General features: G+C 48.2%; 1 long non-coding RNA gene across 1 annotated transcript; it reads right to left on the bottom strand.

Annotated features, from left to right (window-relative positions):
* Positions 1-509: 509 nt before the first annotated feature.
* LOC130355185 (uncharacterized) lies at positions 510-18,769 on the bottom strand. Its single transcript, XR_008888458.1, has 2 exons — positions 18,644-18,769; positions 510-738 (listed from the first exon to the last, which is right to left on the bottom strand). It is a non-coding gene; the product is annotated as an uncharacterized LOC130355185 (long non-coding RNA).
* Between the last annotated feature and the right edge of the window lie 4 nt (positions 18,770-18,773).

Raw genomic sequence — 18,773 nt, 5'->3', positions numbered from 1 at the left:
GGCAACCAAGGACGCCACTCAGACTGACAGCTACGCACTGCAGAGAAGGAAGGAGAACAACGCGCACAGTGTTAACCCCATTCTGTCTGTTAGTGCAATACATAGAAAAAGAAGAACAACATTAAAGTTAATAATATATACATAATTACAATACTGGGCAACAAGACTAACTGATATCTGTTTTGGCCCCTGGGGGGGCCCATAGCATTTGTTCGCAAAATCTACTTTGCTTTCTGTTGTAGTAATAACCTATTTATATCTCCCCATTATAGGGGCAATTAACTACTTCTAGGCCAGTGAACTTGAGTACGTTAGGGTCACCCCCATGTATGCTCTTAACATGTTCAATTAAACTGGGAGATCCTATGCCTGTGCTGACAGATCTAAAGTGCTCCCGCACTCTATGGTACAGACAACGAAGTTTCCTATATAGACTGCATTGAACACCGCCTACCCTCTTACAACCTCATACCCTCCCCCATCTCTGAATAATGACAAAGACAGTACTCTCTTAGTGGGCTGAGGTGGTGGTCACAGCTCCAATTTTATTAACAATAATAAATAGCACTATAGCGTGCCACTCTAAACATAACACTGCATGGCAGTAACTCTATAACCAAAAGTATATTGACCTGTTCCACATCCGCAGAGGTGTGCCGGCCGTCGGGTCCCCGATGGGCATGACTGCCAGCGGCACCTTCCATCCACCAGGTCATAACATCTCCATGCCAGCTGTGACTGAAAATGAACAAACATACAACAAAATCAATAAGCAAATGAACCGGAGGACCAATAAAAGCCACCAAACATATAATATGATATATATATATATATATAACAACAGATATGGAAAACAAAGGAAACATCTCTTGATTTTTTTTATATATTTTATATATATATATATATATATATATATATATATATATATATATATTTTAATTTTTTATTTTTATTTTTTAAGGGGTAACAAACAACCCAGCGCGCCGAACAACCGGAGCGCGGGTAAATAAATAACAGTACAACGCAACCTACAACACTAAAGGGAGGGAGGGTGGGACGTTCCCTCTGGCGCTGGTGAGGTAAGAGGAGGAACAGAAGGAGGGGGGTCCCCTATGTACTCTATGGGCGTAGCTAGACACCCCTTACTCTCCGCCCCGATCTGTGGGAGGGCCTCTATCCCAGGTACCTGTTAACCTCCCGTGTCCCTGCAGTCAGGGGCACCTATTCCTATACGGCCAGGTATCCTGCAAAAAGTCTGCAGCGGCATAGGATTACATATACTCCATATTTGCTCTTGCATGTTATAAAATTCCTGATCCTGCATTCTGTGCCTCCAAGCTTGAGGAATTTTGCTTCAAGATTGAAACTGCAGTGCAAACACAGTCTACATTTAAAGTTGCCTTGAGGGGCAGTACCTTCCAACCAGTTACTCCTTTTTTCTTCTTTAAATTGATTGTCTCAGGAACCAAACCGACACAAACGCTCATTTTTGCAGCACAAACGAATGGTGTATTTATATTCATCTTTTGGGAACATGGGGTGCCGACTTCATACAGGTCTCAAATTTAGCATTTGACTGTAATTTAGGATTTGCATAAGACTGTTTCTACACTAGCTATTATCCAATATTTGAGTGCATGCTTCAGGGGTCTTCATGGAGGGTGAGTGCAGTGGTACAATTACATTTCCTTGGGTTACTCTAATAAACCATTATCTTTGGGAGCATTCAGAAGGAGAACCCCAAAACTTTAGTCTGTTGCTCGACTAGGCCAGACCAGAGAAAACCGGCACCTAGTCCTTACTTTGCAAAACTTTGTCTCCTACGCTACCACTTGTGATGGTATTACCCCTGTAGCCGGACACACTAGACAGGATTCAGCTTTGTTGCCTCATGCTGGAACCAACGTTGTAGCTGGAAGCAAACTCCCTCTATGGGTATGTTCAGACACGAGGCGGAAGTTGGTTTCTTATTCGGCAGCTTCTTATTCACTGAAGTTTGCTTCATATTCAAGCATTTTCTTCTAGATGACTATGACAAATAAACCTTTTCTCATCTTATTTCTCTGCAGTAAACCTGTTTTTTTATACAAAAATGTTGAATATTATTTGGGAACAATCGAATTAAAGGGGTATTCCAGGGAAAAATTTTTTTTTATATCAACTGGCTCCAGAAAGTTAAACAGATTTGTAAATTACTTCTATTAAAAAATCTTAATCCTTTCAATAATCATCAGCTGCTGAAATTGAGTTGTTTTCTGTATGGCAACCGTGCTCTCTGCTGACATCTCTGCTTGTCTCGGGAACTGCACAGAGTAGAAGAGGTTTGCTATAGGGATTTGCTTCGAAACTGGGCGCTTCCCGAGACACGTGTCATCAGAGAGCACTTAGACAGAAAATAATACCTCAACTTCAGCTGAAAGGATTAAGATTTTTTAATAGAAGTAATTTACAAATCTGCTTAACTTTCTGGAGCCAGTTGATATATAAAAAAAAGTTTTTTCCTGGATAACCCCTTTAAGAAAAAAAAAATCTAGATTATTTGTGTTTTTGTGGAACTAAATGATAGTATAAAATGGATGAAAAAATATGCGTTTTGAATAAGTAATTTAAGGGCTTAAACGCCATTGGGGCACGGACCTAAGGGTTGCAATATATAGAGTAAGGGCCCCTACATAATACCCAACTGTATCCAGCCTGGTCCAAACTGTGGAATGGCATGAAAACAGGTGCCAACCTTGCCAGTTGCTTATGTGTATTACGAATAAGTAACTGATGATTTTAAAGGGTTAAACACCATTGGGCCTCTAGTATATATACAGAAAATTGTCAGTTCACTGAAACCACTTCCTGTGATAAATTAACTTTATTGAATCAATTCTCATAAAAACCGCCCTTAATGTCTGGACAATTAAAATTTGCAGGCAAAGTCCGAGTGCAGCGGAGGAATCATACCGCCATATCCCTGCTGAGAGCATCATATACTGTATGTCCAGACCATATACTAGGAATCATACCGCCATATCCCTGCTGAGAGCGTCACATACTGTATGTCCAGACCATATACTAGGAATCATACCGCCATATCCCTGCTGAGAGCGTCACATTACTGTATGTCCAGACCATATACTAGGAATCATACCGCTATAACCCTGCTGAGAGCGTCATATACTGTATGTCCAGACCATATACTAGGAATCATACCACTATAACCCTGCTGAGAGCGTCACATACTGTATGTCCAGACCATATACTAGGAATCATACCGCCATATCCCTGCTGAGAGCATCATATACTGTATGTCCAGACCATATACTAGGAATCATACCGCTATAACCCTGCTGAGAGCGTCATATACTGTATGTCCAGACCATATACTAGGAATCATACCACTATAACCCTGCTGAGAGAGTCATATACTGTATGTCCAGACCATATACTAGGAATCATACCGCCATATTTCTGCTGAGAGCGTCACATATTGTATGTCTAGACCATATACTTTGAATCATACCGCCATATCCCTGCTGAGAGCGTCATATACTGTATGTCCAGACCATATACTTGGAATCATACCACTATAACCCTGCTGAGAGCGTCATATACTGTATGTCCAGACCATATACTAGGAGTCATACCACTATAACCCTGCTGAGAGCGTCACATACTGTATGTCCAGACCATATACTAGGAATCATACCGCTATAACCCTGCTGAGAGCGTCACATACTGTATGTCCAGACCATATACTAGGAATCATTCCGCCATATCCCTGCTGAGAGCGTCACATACTGTATGTCCAGACCATATACTAGGAATCATACCGCTATAACCCTGCTGAGAGCGTCATATACTGTATGTCCAGACCATATACTAGGAATCATTCCGGCATATCCCTGCTGAGAGCGTCACATACTGTATGTCCAGACCATATACTAGGAACCATACCGCCATATCCCTGCTGAGAGCGTCACATACTGTATGTCCAGACCATATACTTGGAATCATACCACCATATCCCTGCTGAGAGCATTATATACTGTATGTCCAGACCATATACTAGGAATCATACCGCCATATTTCTGCTGAGAGCGTCACATATTGTATGTCTAGACCATATACTTGGAATCATACCGCCATATCCCTGCTGAGAGCGTCATATACTGTATGTCCAGACCATATACTTGGAATCATACCGCTATAACCCTGCTGAGAGCGTCATATACTGTATGTCCAGACCATATACTAGGAATCATTCCGCCATATCCCTGCTGAGAGCGTCACATACTGTATGTCCAGACCATATACTAGGAATCATTCCGCCATATCCCTGCTGAGAGCGTCACATACTGTATGTCCAGACCATATACTAGGAATCATACCGCTATATCCCTGCTGAGAGCGTCATATACTGTATGTCCAGACCATATACTAGGAATCATTCCGGCATATCCCTGCTGAGAGCGTCACATACTGTATGTCCAGACCATATACTTGGAATCATTCCGCCATATCCCTGCTGACAGCGTCATATACTGTATGTCCAGACCATATACTAGGAATCATTCCGCCATATCCCTGCTGAGAGCGTCATATACTGTATATTCAGACCATTTACTACTTAACATCCTTGGAGAAATAGGGCTGTGAGAATGTTTGTGCACCACGTCTGTGTGCCGTCCTTCTGCGCCTGCAAATTGACAGACATTTATCAAGCGATTTAGTTTAAAACATTTTTACTAAAAATGTCGCAAAAATGTCGCACCTACGCGATTTTTCATGCGACATTTTGACTGGAAAGCGAGAAAAGCAAGTTTTCCAAAACTTAACTACGAAGTAATAATTTTAAAATGGACTATGGGTAGTCTGGTATTCTTTAACTGCGACAGTCGCAACTGCGCAGAATAAGGTTAAAAATTGACTAAATCTACTCCAGCTATAACATGGAGCAGAAAAAGCTACTACCAAAGGAAAAAAGAAATTTGCTTACGTGAAAGAAAATCATCAACAGGCTGAAACCAGTTGATAAATAAGTCACGTATAAGCAAAAAAAAAAAAAAGAAATAAAAAGTAAAGAAAAAAAGTACTAAAAAATGAATACATAAGCAAACATTGCTAAATGTCCCTCATTGTTCCCAGGCCTTTACTCTTTCTTTTTCAACCCTTTGGTCAGTGGCTCAACAGCGTTTAACCCCTTGAAATCACCAGTTACTTATTCAAAATGCAGAAATTGTATATAGTTGGCAAGGTTGGCGCCTGTTTTATGCCATTCCACAGTTTGGGCCAGGCTGGATACAGTTGGGTATTATGGAGGGGCCCTTACCCTTTATATTTCAACACTTAAGTCAGTGGTCCAACCACGTTTAACCCCTTACATTCATCAGCTACTTATTGAAAACGAGTATTTTTTCATCCATTTTTTACTATCATTTTTTTCAGCATAAACACAATCTGAATCAATCTGAATCAGCCTGTCAGGACCTGTGTGCACCGCAGCTGCAGCATCACACACAGGGACACACAGGGACCGGAGGTCTGGAGGCCACAGAGTCTGTCCTTGAGCTGTACAGACAGGACGCTCTCCTCGGCCTCTACATTCTGCCTTCTCACTGCTCCTCCTCCTGTCTACAGTCACTGCAGCTGCTCGGGGGAAGATCTCCTATACTGGGTGAGAGGAAGGGGAACCTAATGTTATTACTGTGTGAGGGAGGGGAGGTGGGAGTCCTGTGATGTGGGGGGTGCTGGTGAGGGGAGACCTGTTATGTGGGGGGTGCTGGTGAGGGGAGACCTGTTATGTGGGGGGTGCTGGTGAGGGGAGACCTGTTATGTGGGGGGGGGGGGGGGTTGAGCTGGAGAGGGGAAACATGTGATGTGTGTGTGTGTGGGGGGTGGCGCTGGAGAGGGGATACCTGTGATGGGGGGGGGGGGGGGGGAGGGTGCTGGAGAGGGGATACCTGTGATGTGGGGGGTGCTGGAGAGGGGATACCTGTGATGGGGGTGTGTGCTGGAGAGGGGATACCTGTGATGGGGGGCGCTGGAGAGGGGATACCTGTGATGGGGGGGCGCTGGAGAGGGGATACCTGTGATGTGGGGGGGCGCTGGAGAGGGGATACCTGTGATGGGGGGGGGGGGCGCTGGAGAGGGGATACCTGTGATGGGGGGGGGGGGCGCTGGAGAGGGGATACCTGTGATGTGGGGGGGGGGCGCTGGAGAGGGGATACCTGTGATGTGGGGGGGGGGCGCTGGAGAGGGGATACCTGTGATGTGGGGGGGGGGGGGGTTGAGCTGGAGAGGGGAGACGTGATGTGTGTGTGTGTGTGTGGGGGGGTGGGGTGGCGCTGGAGAGGGGATACCTGTGATGTGGGGGGTGCTGGAGAGGGGATATCTGTGATAGGGGGGGGGGCCCTGGAGAGGGGAGACCTGTTATGTGGGGGGTGCTGGTGAGGGGAGACCTGTTATGTGGGGGGTGCTGGTGAGGGGAGACCTGTTATGTGGGGGGTGCTGGTGAGGGGAGACCTGTTATGTGGGGGGGGGGGGTTGAGCTGGAGAGGGGAAACATGTGATGTGTGTGTGTGTGGGGGGTGGCGCTGGAGAGGGGATACCTGTGATGGGGGGGGGGGGGGAGGGTGCTGGAGAGGGGATACCTGTGATGTGGGGGGTGCTGGAGAGGGGATACCTGTGATGGGGGTGTGTGCTGGAGAGGGGATACCTGTGATGGGGGGCGCTGGAGAGGGGATACCTGTGATGGGGGGGCGCTGGAGAGGGGATACCTGTGATGTGGGGGGGCGCTGGAGAGGGGATACCTGTGATGGGGGGGGGGCGCTGGAGAGGGGATACCTGTGATGGGGGGGGGGGGCGCTGGAGAGGGGATACCTGTGATGTGGGGGGGGGGGCGCTGGAGAGGGGATACCTGTGATGTGGGGGGGGGGGGGTTGAGCTGGAGAGGGGAGACGTGATGTGTGTGTGTGTGTGTGGGGGGGGTGGGGGTGGCGCTGGAGAGGGGATACCTGTGATGTGGGGGGTGCTGGAGAGGGGATATCTGTGATAGGGGGGGGGGCCCTGGAGAGGGGAGACCTGTTATGTGGGGGGTGCTGGTGAGGGGAGACCTGTTATGTGGGGGGTGCTGGTGAGGGGAGACCTGTTATGTGGGGGGTGCTGGTGAGGGGAGACCTGTTATGTGGGGGGGGGGGGGTTGAGCTGGAGAGGGGAAACATGTGATGTGTGTGTGTGGGGGGGTGGCGCTGGAGAGGGGATACCTGTGATGGGGGGGGGGGGGGGGGAGGGTGCTGGAGAGGGGATACCTGTGATGTGGGGGGTGCTGGAGAGGGGATACCTGTGATGGGGGTGTGTGCTGGAGAGGGGATACCTGTGATGGGGGGCGCTGGAGAGGGGATACCTGTGATGGGGGGGCGCTGGAGAGGGGATACCTGTGATGTGGGGGGGCGCTGGAGAGGGGATACCTGTGATGGGGGGGGGGGGGGGCGCTGGAGAGGGGATACCTGTGATGGGGGGGGGGGGGCGCTGGAGAGGGGATACCTGTGATGTGGGGGGGGGGGGCGCTGGAGAGGGGATACCTGTGATGTGGGGGGGGGGGGGGTTGAGCTGGAGAGGGGAGACATGTGATGTGTGTGTGTGTGTGGGGGGGTGGGGTGGCGCTGGAGAGGGGATACCTGTGATGTGGGGGGTGCTGGAGAGGGGATATCTGTGATAGGGGGGGGGGCCCTGGAGAGGGGAGACCTGTTATGTGGGGGGTGCTGGTGAGTGGAGACCTGTTATGTGGGGGGTGCTGGTGAGGGGAGACCTGTTATGTGGGGGGTGCTGGTGAGGGGAGACCTGTTATGTGGGGGGGGGGGGGGGTTGAGCTGGAGAGGGGAAACATGTGATGTGTGTGTGTGTGGGGGTGGGGGTGGCGCTGGAGAGGGGATACCTGTGATGTGGGGGGTGCTGGAGAGGGGAGACCTGTGATGTAAGGGGCTGGAAAGAGGAGACCTGTGATGTGGGGGGGGGGGGGCGCGCTGGAGAGGGGATACCTGTGATGGGGGGGGGGCGCTGGAGAGGAGATACCTGTGATGTGGGGGGTGCTGGAGAGGGGATACCTGTGATGGGGGGGCGCTGGAGAGGGGATACCTATGATGTGGGGGGTGCTGGAGAGGGGATACCTGTGATGGGGGGGGCGCTGGAAAGGGGATACCTGTGATGGGGGGGGCGCTGGAGAGGGGATACCTGTGATGTGGGGGGTGCTGGAGAGGGGATACCTGTGATGGGGGGGCGCTGGAGAGGTGATACCTGTGATGTGGGGGGGCGCTGGAGAGGGGATACCTGTGATGGGGGGGCGCTGGAGAGGGGATACCTATGATGTGGGGGGTGCTGGAGAGGGGATACCTGTGATGGGGGGGGCGCTGGAAAGGGGATACCTGTGATGGGGGGGGGCGCTGGAGAGGGGATACCTGTGATGTGGGGGGTGCTGGAGAGGGGATACCTGTGATGGGGGGGCGCTGGAGAGGGGATACCTGTGATGTGGGGGGTGCTGGAGAGGGGATACCTGTGATGTATGGGGTGCTGGAGAGGGGATACCTGTGATGGGGGGGGGGGCGCTGGAGAGGGGATACCTGTGATGTGGGGGGTGCTGGAGAGGGGATACCTGTGGTGTGGGGGGTGCTGGAGAGGGAATACCTGTGATGTGGGGGGTGCTGGAGAGGGAATACCTGTGATGTGGGGGGTGCTGGAGAGGGGATACCTGTGATGTGGGGGGTGCTGGAGAGGGGATACCTGTGATGTGGGGGGTGCTGGAGAGGGGAGATGAGACCAGTTGTTACTACTTTGTAAGGGAAGGGCATTTTGGTTCTATTTTTTTTGCAATTTACGTTGTTAATTTACAGTTTTTTATTAACTATATATTTTTTATATTTAACTACAGTTAAAGAGAACCAATCAGCATATTTTAGCATATAAAACACTTGGCAATGTGCTATATATGCTAAAATCATTATCCTCACCATCCCTGGGGGACGTTTTTGCCCTCAGGGATGGTGAAGATATTAAGTCAGGAAGTTGTCCCCCCCCCCAAGCTGCCCGGCAAGTAGTCCACTGGGTGGGGACTTCTACTTACCAGCACCCAATGCTCTGGCCGTGGCCCCGCCCCAACGGCTTGAATGACGGCTCATGTCACCACTCTGCTCTGTCTGCTTAGGGAGCAAAGCTATGACGTAAGCCGTCAATCAAGACGATGATGGGGCGGGGCCACGGCCGGAGCAACGGGTGCTGGTAAGTATAAGTCCCCACCCAGGGGAATACTTGCTGGGCAGCCGGGGGGACTTTATAACTTAAAGGGGTACTCCGGCGCTAAGACATCTAAGAGTCATGCCGCTGGGGACCCCTGTGAGCTTTCACACAGCACCCCGTTACCATTAGCCCCCGGATCATGTTCGCTCCAAGTCTGATGACTGCTGATCACGGGACCGGAGTATTGTGATGTCACGGCTCCGCCCCGTGTGACATCACGCTCCGCCCCCTCAATGCAAGCCTATGGGAGGGGGCGATTCGCTGATGGTAACGGGGTGCTGCGTGAAAGATCATGGGAGTCCCCAGCGGCGGGCCCCCCGCGATCAGGCATCTTATCCCCTATCCTTTGGAGACCTAGGGGGGAGATTTATCAAAGCCTGTTCAGAGGAAAAGTTGCAGAGATGCCCATAGCAACCAATCAGATCGCTTCTTTTATTTCTGAAAAATGAAAGAACCGATCGGATTGGTTGCTATGGGCAACTAAGCAACTTTTCCTCTGGACAGGCTTTTATAAATCTCCCCCTAGACCCTATACATCCTGCAGTATGAAATGATGGGGAGCACTCTCTCTCTCGCATAGATACAGAGTATTGTGGAGGACAAGGCCGCGATAGCTACAAAACAGATTACAGCGGTTGCACGTGATCCTCACTCTTCATCAGACCTTAACCATTCTCACACCTGTATGATTTTATACTTTTCTATACTATATGTACTTTTAACATGTACGCCCTCTTTCACGCATCACAAGAGAGGCGTATTTGTAAACCCTGAGGTGTGAGAATGGGTCTGATGAAGAGTGAGGATCAGGTGCAACAGCTGTAAGTATATATGCTGGAGACATTGGTGAGTGCTTGCTGTCATTTACTACTGCAAGCCTGTAATGCTTACTACTATACACTATTGGTATTGAGCACCAGTCCGTATGCAGGAACCTGCAAAGTCGGGAAAAGGCGTTTGGTGTCCGTGCATCGGTTAAACAAGTCCCTAGCGGGAAGTGTTGGACTTTGTAGTGCTGACCACTGTGTCTTCCTATACACTGCTAGGGAGAGACGTGTCAATCAAGCCGGCTGGGCAGGGAGCAGCCGCCTCAACCCGCCCCTGTGACTATTTACCCGTATTCAGATGGCATTTTTAAACTATGATTACTCTGAAACAACCAGACGTCTTAGTGTAAATCATAGTGTTCCGGAATCGCAATGCCTGCACCAGTTTTATGCTGCCCACGATTTGGGCAGAATAAAAGTGATGACAGGTTCCCTTTAACCCCTGCATGCCCATGCTGTAATTATGATGTCTCTGACCTAAGACTGGTCTGAGGTGTTTATTTTTATTACTCTGGATAAGTGGGTTAGTGTTAACATTGTATTAGCTGTGCAAAATATAACTGGAAAAATGGAGAGAAAAAAAAAATGTTTAACCCCATAAGGACCATGGGCGTACGGGTACGCCCTGACGTCCTGGTACTTAAGGACCAAGGGTGTACCTATACGCCCGCGGGAATTTCCGTCCCCGCCGCGTGCCGGGCGGGGACCGGACCGACATAACTGACGATATCTATCAGCAGGCATCCAGTGCCAATGCCCAGGGGGTCCTGAGACCACCCCATGTTGGTGTTCGCTGCAAATCGCCGGTGAATTCACACTGGCGATTTGCGACGATTCTGGGTCATATGGGTCTCCGGTGACCCGGAAAATAAGGGGGATAGGAGTGAGGTGTCAGAAGCGACCGACCAATAGCAGATTGGGGGCGGTTAAAGTTCGGTTCCCCCATTCTGCCCACCCACAGTACAGTAATCCGGGCAGAATGAGGGAACCGACGGTGAGCGGCGCTGGAGGTCCACTTACCATCGGTGGCAGAGGACGGCGATGCGACTCCCTGGTGCGGTGATCCTACGGAAGCTGGTGATTAGTTGCCTAGCAACATCTGGAGGGCTACAGTTTTGAGACCACTATACAGTGGTCTCTAAACTGCAGCCCTCCAGATGTTGCAAAACTACAACTCCCAGCATCCCAGCATGCCCAGACAGCTGTTTGGGCATGCTGGGATTTGCAGTTTTGCAACAGCTGGAGGGCTACAGTTTGGAGATCACTGTGCATTGGTCTCTAAACTGTGGCCCTCTAGATCTTGCAAAACTACAACTCCTAGCATGCCCACACAGCAAACAGCATGCAGGGAGTTGTAGTTGTGTACCTCCAGCTGTTGCATAACTACATCTCCCATAGTGTCACAATGGACGCCCCACGTGACCCCAATTTGGAAACTACACCCCTCACTTAATTTAATAAGGGGTGCAGTGAGCATTTACGCCCCACAGGTGTCTGACAGATTTTTGGAACAGTGGTCCGTGAAAATAAAAAAATACAAGTTTTCATTTGCACAGCCCACTGTTCCAAAGATCTGTCAAACACCAGTGCGGTGTAAAAGCTCACTGCACCCCTTATTAAATTTTGTGAGGGGTTTAGTTTCCAAAATAAGGTCACATGTGGGGGGTCCACTGTTCACCACTTGGGTGGCTTTGTAAATGCACATGGCCCCTGACTTCCATTCCACACAAATTCTCTCTCCAAAAGCTCAGTGGCGCTTCTCCTCTTCTGAGCATTGTAGTGCGCCAGCAGAGCACTTTATGTCCACACTTGGATTATTTCCGTAAGAAATGGTTACAAATTTTGGGGGGGAATTTCCTCCTATTACCCCTTGTAACAATGTAAAGTTTGTGGGAAAAAATGCATTTTAGTGAAATTTTTTTTCTTCATTTACACATCTGACTAACAAAAAGTCGTCAAACACTTGTGGGGTGTTAAAGGGGTACTCCCGTGGAAAGGATGGGGAGAAAATCCCCATAGCAAACATATGCTGCTCTGGACAGTACCCCTTGTTACGTTCCTTGAGGGGTGTAGTTTCCAAAATAGTATGCCATGTTGGGGGGTTGCTGTTCTGGCACCATGGGGGCTTCCTAAATGCGACATGCCCCCCAGAAACCATTTCAGTAAAATTTGTTTTCCAAAAGCCAAATGTGACTCCTCTTCTGAGCATTGTAGTTCATCCGCAGAGCATTTTCCGTCCTTACATGGGGTATTTCCATACTCAGAAGAGATGGGGTTACAAATTTGGGTGCACACTCTCTCATTACCCTTTGTGAAAATGGCAAATTTTGGGGGAAAAAACTGCACTTTAGTGAAAAAATTTTTTTTTTCATTTACACATCCAACTTTAATGAAAAGTCGTCAAACACCTGTGGGGTGTTAAGGCTCACTGGACCCCTTGTAACGTGCCTTGAGGGGTGTAGTTTCCAAAATAGTATGCCATGTGTTTTGCAAGTATCGATGAAAATTTACCACTAACATAAAGTAGAATATGTCATGAGAAAACAGTCTCGGAATCAGAATGAAAAGTAAAAGCATCCCAGAGTTATTATTAATGCTTAAAGTGAAAGTGGTTCAGAGGTGCAAAAAAACACTCTGGACCTTAAGGTATAAATGGGCTTGGTCCTTAAGGGGTTAAAGAGTACCTATCAATTTTTTAAAATATTTTATAGCTTGTTCTAGTGCTGGGCAGTATGAGCAAAAATGTGTATTTTTCAAACTTATGGCGGTTCCACGGTATTTATTTTCACTCATTACCCCCTACCCTCCCCCACCCCCCTTGAATTAATTATCAGGTACGGTGCGCTGGGGAACTAATCATATAACCCGTGGGCACTGCTCTGCTTTTCCTCCGCCCCCAGATTTTGAATCTGTGGCCACTAGGGGTCTCCCTAGGAGTCCCTGGTTCAGTGATTTCGGACTCACACAGACTCAGCACAACTCCCCGCCTGTCAATCAGACAGGCGGGAGCGAACGCTGTGCGCGTATCCCTTACAAGTAAAGCCAAACCGAGAGGAGGAGACACAGAAGCTGCTGTCCCTCCCCTGTACTCAGCCTGTATACGTGCTTCCAAGAGGGAGCGCCGCATACAGGAAGAAGGGAGGAAGCAGGCCCCGGTCAGGCATCAGATGACATTGCGCCTGCCAGGCCCCGCCCACTTCCTCCACTTGCACACAGCACCATACTGAGCTACCGAAGATGAAATATAAAAAGGTATTTATAGGGGGTATTGAATTAAATAATTAACTCTATAGGGATAGAGTTAGATTCAGGGACAGATGGGGACAGGGATTAGGGAAAGTGTAGTTGATGATAGGTACTCTTTAAACAGACATTTCAAAAACTGAAAATTTGTGTTGGTCATTTAAAAAAATCCTGACTCTTAGATTTAAATCCAATTTATTAAAGGGGGACTCCATTATTTTAACCCTATGTAATATCTACTACGGGAGGACAGACAGTAAAAAAACAACAACCCTCTCTTAAATTTTCCACTCCTGCACTCTCGCAGAAATTACAGAATTCTGTTCCTGGTATCTGGCACTTCCGGGTTAGGTGACGTGACGTCACACGGTCAGCCAACCAATCAGCAGCTGAGGCTGGACATTGCTTTGGCCCGTGATTAAGTGGGCAGCCGTGTAACATCACGTCACCTAACCCAGAAGCACCGGACACCAGGAACTGAGTTCCACGATTCTGATGGCAGCGCAAGAGCAAGAAAGGGAGGGTTTTTATTTAATTTTTCTCTTAATGTCTTCCCAAAGTGGATTTTATATAGCATTAATACCACATTTCTGTCTATTACCACATTACTGTGTTCCTGCTTCACCCTTTGACTTCAGGGCGCTGCCACAACATAGTTCTCTTATGCTTGCCTGGCAAATCAAATGCCATGCTCCCCTGTCCCTTCCCTGCAGCTGCCACAATGACACAATGCTGTGGGGCTGGTATGATATATTTTCCAGGGCTGGTTTTCAGCCCCAGTCCGGCCCTGAGTGCATTGAATTTAAGCAGAATTTATGCAGAATTTCTTGTGCTCAACACACAGATTCCGGATGGAATTTAGAGTCCCATTCACTTCAATGGGCTCTGCTGAGGAATTCTGCAAAAGCTATAGACAGGTTCAATGTTTTTGCAGAATCCAGAATGCAGATTTCCACAGTGGAAATTCTGTGGCGGAAAGTCTTCTGTATGAGTGGGATAGTGAAAATTCCATTCACCTCAATGTTTACTTCATTGTATAAAGCAAGGAAAACAGGTGTCCTGCACTCACCGCGGAGATTCTGGTTATACGGCTCCCATCTCTGGCTGTTAATCCAGCATGATAGACAAAGGTAGCGTGGGGCGCTCAGAGGCGACTGCCTGCGGTTTCATGCTTATGAATGGCCTCTCAAGGCCGGAATAAGCGCATTCATATGCGTGAAACCGCCGGTAGTCGCCTCTGGGGCGCATAGAGGCGACTGCCGGCGGTTTCACGCATATGAATGCGCTTCTTCCGGCCTCTCGAGGCCTGAAGAAGCGCATTCATATGCGTGAAACCGCTGGCAGTCGCCTCTGAGCGCCCCACGCTACCTTTGTCTATCATGCCGGATTAACAGCCAGAGATGGGAGCCGTATTACCAGAATCTCCACGGTGAGTGCAGGACACCTGTTTTCCTTACTTTATACATTGCATTCACTGGTATTCCTGTTGTCCTAGCACCGCCGGCATCTGATTTTGTCTGGCTACCTGCCTGAGTGTTTTACAGTCCATCTCGAGGAGCTACATATAAAAGGTGTAGCAGAATTTTCAAGCTAAAATTTTTCCTCTGGATTCTGATTGGAAATTCCACCATGTGAACATGGCTTCAAGGTGAGAGAGATGCATAAGGTCATGTCACCTCTTCTCTGGCCAGGGCGAGAATACTCTAACATGTGCTTTTTGGATTTTTGTGGCACTACGATGGCCCCTTAGCCTCTAGTTGGCTGAAGGGTTCGACCTGTGACATATTACTAGTTCTTGTACAGAAAGCATTGATTCTTTGGAAAAGAAAGTTAACCCCTTACACTCATATAGGCCCAGTACAGACTGATACTGTTTAAAGACACAGAAAAACACATTTGCATTGTAATACATTGAAAGAAATAGACCAAACACAGAGCTGGAGACCTTTTAGGCTCAGCCACCCTAACAGTGTTCACAGTAGCAAAAGATGGTTCAGCTTTGGGACACCACAGTGTCTTACTCCTGAGATCCACTGCTATAAGTTATAAGCTGTTCATGTGTTATTGAAAACCAATCGAAGTCCCATATTTTCAATTTGTAATATGGACGTTGTACTTTATCTTGACTTTGGTAACCCCGTAAAATCTGGTTTTCCCTTAATTCAATGTCTGCTGTTAATGCATTGCATGCTTTTGTTTTACAAATTCAATAAAAACTATTGTTATAAAAAAGAAATAAATAAGCTGGAAATTGCAAGGCATGGCACTAGACTTCCCAGCTGGCCGCCAGATCCAACTAAATAGACTTTGTTTGGGCTTTGATTGACAGAGGGGTAGGGAGCCGTGCACTGATTCAAACTTCCCTGGCTTATAACTAGTGATCGCAATGGGTCACAGGAGTGATACCTGGTGCAAACAAAATGCTTGACATGTCTTGTCAACATTTCAGTTATTTTTTCCCGTTAATGACATGAACTCTTTAATGTTCATTGACATTCTGCAGATTTACACCTGGGGATACATTCTTAGGGTATATTCCCATATGTTTTCCCCCCCCCGTCATTTGTATCTAAAGGGACTTAAAAGGGGTAATCCACTGCTCAGCGTTTGGAACAAACTGTTCCGAACGCTGGAGCTGGCAGCTCGTGACGTCATAGCCCCACTCCCTCATGACGTTACGCCCCGCCCCCAAAATGCAAGTCTAAGGGAGGGGGCGTGACTTTCTGGCACCAGTGTACCCCTTTAAGGTTAATTTCACATGGACAGAATGTCAGAATTCCACATGAATCATCCGAACAGATATTCTGCAGCAGCAGAGTCTCATTGATTTCAGTGGGTTTTTGCTGCTTTGTTTAGGGTACATTCCCACACGGCGTATTTGCTGCTGCGTATTTTATTTTCTCTGTTGAAGTCAATGGGTAGGAAAATACGCAGCACCAAATACGCAGCAAATACGCAGGACATACGCAGCAAAATACGCCGTGTGGGAACGTACCCTTACACTGTAGAATTTCTGTGGCAGCAACATCTGTCGCGGAAATCCTGATTCTTGCGGCCTCAAAACTAGAGATGAGCGAACTTACAGTAAATTCGATTCGTCACGAACTTCTCGGCTCGGCAGTTGATGACTTATCCTGCATAAATTAGTTCAGCTTTCAGGTGCTCCGGTGGATACATTCCTAGGAAAGAGTCTCCATCGGAGCACCTGAAAGCTGAACTAATTTATGCAGGAAAAGTCATCAACTGCCGAGCCGAGAAGTTCGTGACAAATCGAATTTACTGTAAGTTCGCTCATCTCTACTCAAAACCATTGAACCAGTTAATTGTGTTTACGAATTCTGCTTGGAAATGCATTGCTGTTTATGAGGAATACCTTCGCATTTCCCAGTGGTCCTAATGCCGGCATGTTCTGCCGGCATGTTCTGCCGGCAATCTGCTGTCTGTGGCCATTTCACTGTGTGAACATAGGCTAAGCAGAGTTTGACACAAGTGCAATATGGGCGCATTTCTGCCTATTAATTATGCCGAAAGTTGTTGTTTAGGGGCAGCAAATTACTTTCATGTTAAACTGACTGATGAAGTGATCAGAGAATGTCTTGCACAAAAAAGGGTGACCCCCAGTCAGCTGCACATTATTTTAATGTAGTTAAATGGCACTGCCAGATCCCAAAACTTTTTATATGTTACTGATGAAAATTAAAGACATTTTGTAATATGGTTGTTTATTTTTTAAATATTTAATAAAGAAAATGGCTGCTGAAAATGCCACCTCAAGGGGTCCTCATACTTACTGGAACACTAATTAGTCCTGTAGCAGCATCAAGCTTGTCTATGAGTCATGGACAAGGCTGCATGAGCAGGTGCACCTATCACCTCCCACCACCACAAGGGAGGGACACGCCCCCTCCCACCACACACCAATCACCTCCCACCACCACAAGGGAGGGACACGCCCCCTCCCACCACACACCAATCACCTCCCACCACCACAAGGGAGGGACACGCCCCCTCCCACCACACACCAATCACCTCCCACCACCACAAGGGATGGACACGCCCCCTCCCACCACACACCAATCACCTCCCACCACCACAAGGGATGGACACGCCCCCTCCCACCACACACCAATCACCTTCCACCACCACAAGGGATGGACACGCCCCCTCCCACCACACACCAATCACCTTCCACCACCACAAGGGAGGGACACGCCCTCCTCTAATCACACACCAATCCCCTCCCACCCCCACAAGGGAGGGACATGCCCCCTCCCATCACACACCAATCACCTCCCATCACCACAAGGGAGGGACACGCCCCCTCCCACCACACACCAATCACCACAAGGGAGGGACATGCCCCCTTCCCCATAGAGGATTTCTAACACTGTAAACTAATGAAGAGAGGGAGTTTTTAAATAATAAATATAGGTGATAGAGGCATACAAATGAGATGTTCATGGTCAGGATTCGGTACGGAGTAACATCTAAAAAAAATTTGTGGGATCTGACAAGTACGCTGTAAAGTCTATGGGGGGGGGGGTAATTTATGATTAGTGGTAGAGCAGTTTTTCGTCTATTTTAGGCTCAATTTCCCAAAAATGTTGTGGCTTTTCACATGGTGTAGCTCAGTGTTTCCCAACCAGTGTGCCTCCAGCTGTTGCAAAACTACAACTCCCAGCATGCCCGGACAGCCTTTGGCTGTCCGGGCATGCTGGGAGTTGTAGTTTTGCAACAGCTGGTGACACACTGTTTGGAAAACACTGGTGTAGCTGAAAGCGCCCTTTTAAAAAGTGTAGTAGTAGCACAAATTTCCAGCTGGGATTTGCAGTGGTGACGTATTTTTTCCCCCCCTTTGGATAGGGGATAAGATATCTAGGGGTGGAGTACCCCTTCAAGGGTCTATTCACACATACAGTATTCTGCGCAGATTTGATGCGCAGGATTTTCTGCTGCAGATTTCAATGTAAACTGAACACAGCTTGAAATCCTGCGCAGAATACTGTACGTGTGAATAGACCCTAAAGCTACAAGTTACGCCTCTGCACTCCCGCACCAACATTGATAACCCCGACCCCCCCCCACCCCGTCAAAAGTCTATAAAAAATAAATAAAATTAAAAAAAATAAAAAAAATAACTTTTCGCCATGAGAGCCCAGAGCAGCCCTAAGAAGTGTAACCTTGTCATGTCTGCGTCCTGCGTCCCCCTCCTTTCCCAGCCAACCATTGAAATTCCGCCTGACTGTTCTCTTAAAATGTTCATGCATAAAATAGACGGAGATGAAAATATCCACCTTGCAGCAGCTAAAAGCTTTCCGTCTGAAGCTTTGGATGCGGAGCCCCTGAGAACTGGATCATGAATAATTCATAGTTGGGTGGTCTTAGCTCAACCATTGAAGATTGTCATTGGGTTGAAAGCGAATG

The sequence above is a fragment of the Hyla sarda genome, chromosome 1 (genome assembly GCF_029499605.1).
Source record: "Hyla sarda isolate aHylSar1 chromosome 1, aHylSar1.hap1, whole genome shotgun sequence".
NCBI lineage: Eukaryota > Metazoa > Chordata > Amphibia > Anura > Hylidae > Hyla > Hyla sarda.
The sequence above is the reverse complement of the archived record's forward strand: the minus strand, read 5'-3'. Positions and strand labels throughout refer to the sequence as shown.